Source organism: Tupaia chinensis, unplaced genomic scaffold (assembly GCF_000334495.1).
Source record: "Tupaia chinensis unplaced genomic scaffold, TupChi_1.0 Scaffold000606_1, whole genome shotgun sequence".
NCBI lineage: Eukaryota > Metazoa > Chordata > Mammalia > Scandentia > Tupaiidae > Tupaia > Tupaia belangeri.
Window position 1 is genome coordinate 385,688 of NW_006160124.1, and position 6,070 is coordinate 391,757.

A 6,070-nucleotide genomic window follows, 5' to 3' on the forward strand; every position below is an offset into this window, starting at 1 on the left:
CCCTAAAGGAAAAAAACCCCCCCAAAAAAAAAAAAAAAAAAAAAAAGAAAGAAAGAAAGAAACAATACACACAGGATGGTCCTGGATTCATACTGGAGACCTCCCTGAGTACTCTGACCATATGCATGCCAGCAACCCAGGACTGGCTGAAGCTGGGGGTGATTTGTGATGGGACCCTTTTGAGGTGCTTTCAGTCTTTTTCTGTCTGTCTCTGTCTCTCACTCATGGGAGCTATAAATACATAAACTGAAAAATAATTTTTTTGAGAGTTTTTTGCTATAGGGCACGTGTGCTCGCCAGACAGAGAGAGACAGAGAGACAGAAATCACCCCCCAGGGGGATGGCCATGCCACAATCCCTTCTCCTCCATTCTCCTCTCGGGATCTTGGGCACACATGCACATGCACCTGGCATGAGTTTTAAACCACCAGATCTGGGATGCGAACCGTGGTCGACTACATGGGAGTCCAGCGACATAGCCATTATGCTAACTTCAGGGCCCCCTGAAAAATAATCTTAACATGCACACAAATGAAAATGCCAGAAGTTATTTTAGGAACTTCAGTAAATTGTTTATATATTAGGGAATCTAGTTGGTTAAATTTGAATGGACTGGCTTAAATGAACACATTTGTTTAGCCTCTCTGTGCAAATTTTGCACTTTCAAATTAAGAATCACATTTCAGGGCTGTGTGATAAACCAGTGCTGTAGATTTTTTTTTTCCCATAAAATGAGAGAGAGAGAACAGAGGGGGAGAGAGAGAGTTGGGAAGGGAGAGAGATGTAGGGGAGATTTTTGACAGGGTCCTGCCATAATGCAGTCCTCCTGTCCCAGTTAGCCAGGGTCACAGACATATGCTACCACACCAGGTCTCTTTAGATTGGGCTGTGAACCAAACCCAGGCCTCCTATGTGGCCTCAGCCATTGTACAGCAGAGCCCTCTCACCTGTGCCACCACGGCTGGACTATGGTGCAGATTTTATTTGCTTTAGTAGCAGTGCTGCCTAAGTCAATTATTAAAACGTCTGAAGTTACCTTTTATCCACTGGCTCATTCCAGTGAATAGCAATTCAGGGTATAAAAAAGTTCCATTTCAGGTTGGCTTCATGGCCTGTGGACAGGGCAGCTGGATCCCTCGTGACCGAGCATGTTGCTCAAGTCTAGGAGTCGGCAGCTTGAGAAGCATGCTGGGTGCTTGTGTGGTGCATGCCTGAAATCCCAAAGAGAGGGAGAGATGGAGGAGAGGAGATTATGGCATGACCACTCCCCATGGGCAGTGTTTTCTCCTCTTCCTCTCTGTCTCTGTCTCTCTCTCTCTCTCTGGGGAATGCAGGTGTCCTCTAATGGGGGAAAAGAAAAAGGGTCATTTCAGGGCTGGCTTAGTGGTCTTGTAGTTAGAGGAGCCAGATCCCACATGCAGCTTGAGTCCAGGACCTGGTGTGTTACTGTTTAGACTAGGGGCACCCCCAACAGTCATCTCCATGTGGTCCTATGTTGTTGGAACAACACTTTCTCTCTCACTCTAACACTGTAGCTTTTCTTGGGTACCACAGCCTTCCTTCCATCCTGATTTGTGTTTTTCTTTCTTGACTTTTTCCTTGAGGTGCACCGAGGGAGGCTGTGAGGGTCACTCTCAGAGCAGAAGTTGGAAGATGTGTGCTTTTCCCTGCTTCCTGCCCCAGGAAGAGATACCCAGGTTCTGCAAGACTCAGACACAACTCAATTGGTGCACCCTGCTCTCATCCTGGAGCACACTGCTGCATAGTTCTGCTCAGGGGACCCTCCCTCCTGCCCAGCTTCTTGGTACGATTGCATAGGCCAGTAAGGATTGCATGTGAGGGTTACTTGTCTCTTACTGAAACATACCTCACTGACATTCTCCTCTCCTCGGTTCTCACTGCCTGGACTGACTCTGAACACTGTTTCTTCCTTCTTGACCTTCCTTTCAGTTTCTGAATACTCTTATCCTTGACTACAAAGGATCGCATGTTGCCGCTGCTGCTTCTGAACTTATATTAAGGGGGCGGGGGACGAGAGTAAGGGAGCACCAATGCATCACTGCCGGTTTTCCTGTCTTTTCATGAATGTATGGAACTTGAAAACAATTTGGGAAAAGTGAGGGGAAAAAAAAACAATTAAAAAAATCTGATTTTTCATGTTCCCTTTCTGTCTTGATTCATACGTTAAAAACGAGCAAAAATTCCCCCAGAAAACCAGTACATGGTTTTTCCTCTACTTACCCTAATCTCAACTTCTGATACTAACTGCATAGGAAAAACAAGCTATTTTTCTTCACTTAATATTCCACACTGATCCTACATACCTGGGGTTAGTGCTGATTCTACAACTGAAGGACTCAGTGCCACAAGACTGTCTCCACCTTACATACCACTTGCAAGTAGTGGGGTCTTAAGTTGCTCACACTCCTGTCTGACATGGCTACAGGTCAGGAGTTGCCACGATAACCTTTCTTCTGGTTCCTTTGCTGGTTCATAGAACTCAGGGAAATACTTACTTTGGTTAAAAAGTGTAGCAGATATGATGAGCAGCCAGAGGAAGAGGTATATAAAATGAAGCCCAGAAGGGTCTCAAGTACAGTGCCTCCATCCCCATGAAGCAGGGGTGTGCCACAGGCCTGGAACACAGTTGTGTTCACCAATGGCAGCTCTCCAAACTCCATTTTTTAGGGATTTTTTGTGTTGAACTATTAATTCAGTCTTCAGGCCATCTTCTCTGGAAGATGGTGAAGTGTGCTGAACATTCCAACTTTCTATTCTTAGTGTGGTCTTTCTGGTGACTGGCCCCCAACCTAAAGCTATTGAGGGGCCCACCAAGAGTCACTCCTATCTCCCAGGAAGTTCCAAGGGATTTAGGACCTTCAAGTCCGCACTTGGGGCAGAGACCAAATATATATTTCTTGTTATGTCATGATATGCCTAGATATCTTACATAATTGTACTACATGGATTCTGCTTTGTACTTAACGTTTCCCCTTAACATTAAATCATATCATTTTACTACACTTGTCATCTTCATTTTAGTAATGTATAATATGCATAATTTATATAGTATTAATTCTGTATCAGATGTTTTAAATATATTATTTAATTTTAAAAAAATGTTTTTGCCCTAATGCTGTGTGCTTGCCAGAGAGAGATAGAGAGAGAGAGAGAGAGAGGGAGAGAGGGAAAGGGAAAGTGAGAAATTCCCCCCAGGGAGGATGGCCAGACCACAGTCTCTTCTCCTTCATTCTCCTCTTGGAATTCTGGGCATGCACACACGCATGCCAAGCATAGTTTTTAAGCTGCTAGGTCTGGGACTCAAACATACATATTATTTAATTTTTTATAAAACTTTACAGGGTAAGTGTTGTTTTATTCATCTCACAAAAGTAAAAACAAAGGCTTATAGTGGTTAGGTAACTTGCTCAAATTCATGCATCTACATAGGGGTTAAGCCAGGATTCAAACTGAGGTCTGTTGACTCCAAAGTCTGTGCTGTTGACTTGTCAGATAATACAGTGAGGATCTGAAGTAAAACTCCAGGCTTTACTACTGGTTCCCTATCCTAACTAGTGGCTCTCTACCTTAATGAATGGTTCTTTACTTTGGCTGCAGGGCAGAATTATCTGCAGAGCTTAAAAAAAATTCTACTGCCTAGGTCTCATCTCTAGAGATTCTGATTTCACTGGCTTAGGGTGTGGCCCCAGACTATTAAATATTGCCCGGAGTATTTTAATGCCCAGCTCAAACTGAAAGCCACTGCTCTCTACCATGGCAGCTTTACTTCAAAAACAATGCAAGCAGAGAAACACAGTTAAATTGTACCTGGAAGGAATAGAGTAATTTAAATTTGCTTGAAAAAGGGCTTTATAAGTTATATGTCTCTACCAAGTTGTGGAAGTCTATTCATACAGATTTGGAAGATTAGCATAAAGATTTTAATCAATGCAGAGATTAGCCCTTGCAAAGCCTAAAGTCAGAAGAGACAGAAAAAGGTCAAGAACAGGACCCTGGGGGATGATACTGAAGAGGTATGTGGAAGAGCAGAAGAAATGGTAAGGACTAATTCTAGGATATTTTAAATGCCAGATGCTGGGACCAGCAGGTGATGTGGTAGTTAATGTATTGTACTTCCACATGGCCAGCCATGGTTCAAGCCCTGGACTTGGCAGCTTAAAAATCACGCCAGGCACCTGTGCATATGTGCCCAAAATCCTGAGAGCAGAATGGAGGCAAAGGCACTGTGGCATGGCCATCCCCATTTCTCACTTTCTCTCTCTCTGCCTCTCTTTGTTTCTATCCAGTGTGTACATGTACCCCACAGCAAAAACCGAAAACAATACCAGGTGCTACCAGGAAGTCATATAGGGGAAGGCCTGGAAAGTGTCCACTGCACATTCATCAATAAGCCCTCACTAGAATCTTTTTTTTTTTTTGGAGAGGTTTTTCACTATAGGGCGCGTGCACTCGCCAGACAGACAGAGACATAGAAAGCGAGAAATCACCCCCAGGGGGGATGGTCATGCCGCAATCCCTTCTCCTCCATTCTCTTCTCGGGATCTTGGGCACGCACGCACACGCACCCGGCGTGAGTTTTAAGCCACCGGGTCCGGGACGTTAACTGCAGTCGACTACGTGGAAGTCCAGCGACATAGCCATTACGCTAACTGCTGGTTCCCCTCACTAGAATGTTCATGGAAGAATACTCATGGGCAGTGTGGGTAAGCCAGATTTCAGGAATTGAGGCAAATGTAGGAGATAAGGAAATGGATACGATCCTTATGGACTATTTTTACAGAAATTTTAACTTTAAACATGTTAGTATATTTTCAGCTATAAGTATGGGAATACCCAGATAAATATGACTTACACAATACAGATTACCCCACTCAACACAGACACACACACACATACGTCATATAACAAGAAGCCAGAGGTGGATGGCTCATAAGTTTAGACATAGGTTTAGGTTTAGACTCTGACTTCTTGTGATACTCTTAGCCACCCTTCACTGTCATAAGATGTTGGAAACATTTCCAAATATCATGGTCTTCCATAAAAACATCCAAAGATATAGCTGAGAACCAAAGGAACTCCTTATTAAAGACGACTTAACAGACTAGCCCTCAAAAGTCACATTCCTTTTGCTAACTGACTGCTTTTCTGTTTAATTTGTAGCAGAACCCTTTATCATAGCTTTCCTGACTTTTCAGAGGAATTGAGCCTTGAGACCCCAGCTGGAGAACAAATGTGTCTAAGAAAATGAACAGTAAAAATATGCTGGCCTTGAAGGTGAGATGACCACGATTGCGAATAGCAACTTTGGTGCCAGCAAATCCCCATGTGACCAAGAAAATTATTGATTGCTGTGTAGAAAAGTACAAAGCCCCTTTTCCACCTTCCTTCCTGCTTCTCTAATTTTTCCTTTAGAGCCTCTTGTTCTAGCCTAAGTCTTCAGAGGTGGTCTTTGAACATCTGCTCACCATCTTCCCAGGTCACTGGTTTCCTAAATAAAATCACCTTTCTTTTCCACTAACACTGGTGTCTGGAGTAGCAGTTTTTGAGTGATGGGTAGCAGAACCTGGATTTAGTTACTGGGCCAGACTTATGACTGGCCAGGTTGCAGGAAGATAACACTCCTCATATGCCTGCAAAAGCCCCCAGTAGATGTGCCCTGGTGACTTGTTAGCCTAAACACTCGTATCCCCCTCTCCCAGCTGCAAGGAGTCTCTGAAAATTAATGTAGTCGACCACGGTTCGCGTTCCAGACCCGGTGACTTAAAACTCATGCTGGCCGTGTGTGCGTGCGTGCCCAAGATCCCGAGAGGAGAATGGAGGAGAAGGGATTGTGGTGTGGCCATCCCCCTGGGGGGTGATTTCTCGCGTTCTGTCTCTCTGTCTCTCTCTGTCTGGCAAGTGCACGCGCCCTATAACAACAACAAAAAAATTAATGTATGGCATTTTTTCCTTTATATTGGGAGATAGTTTCTGTTTTCAAGGAAGTAGGTGGAGGAGAAAAATGACCAGATAGGAAAGAATACCACAGAGGGTGTGGAAGGAGTTTGGT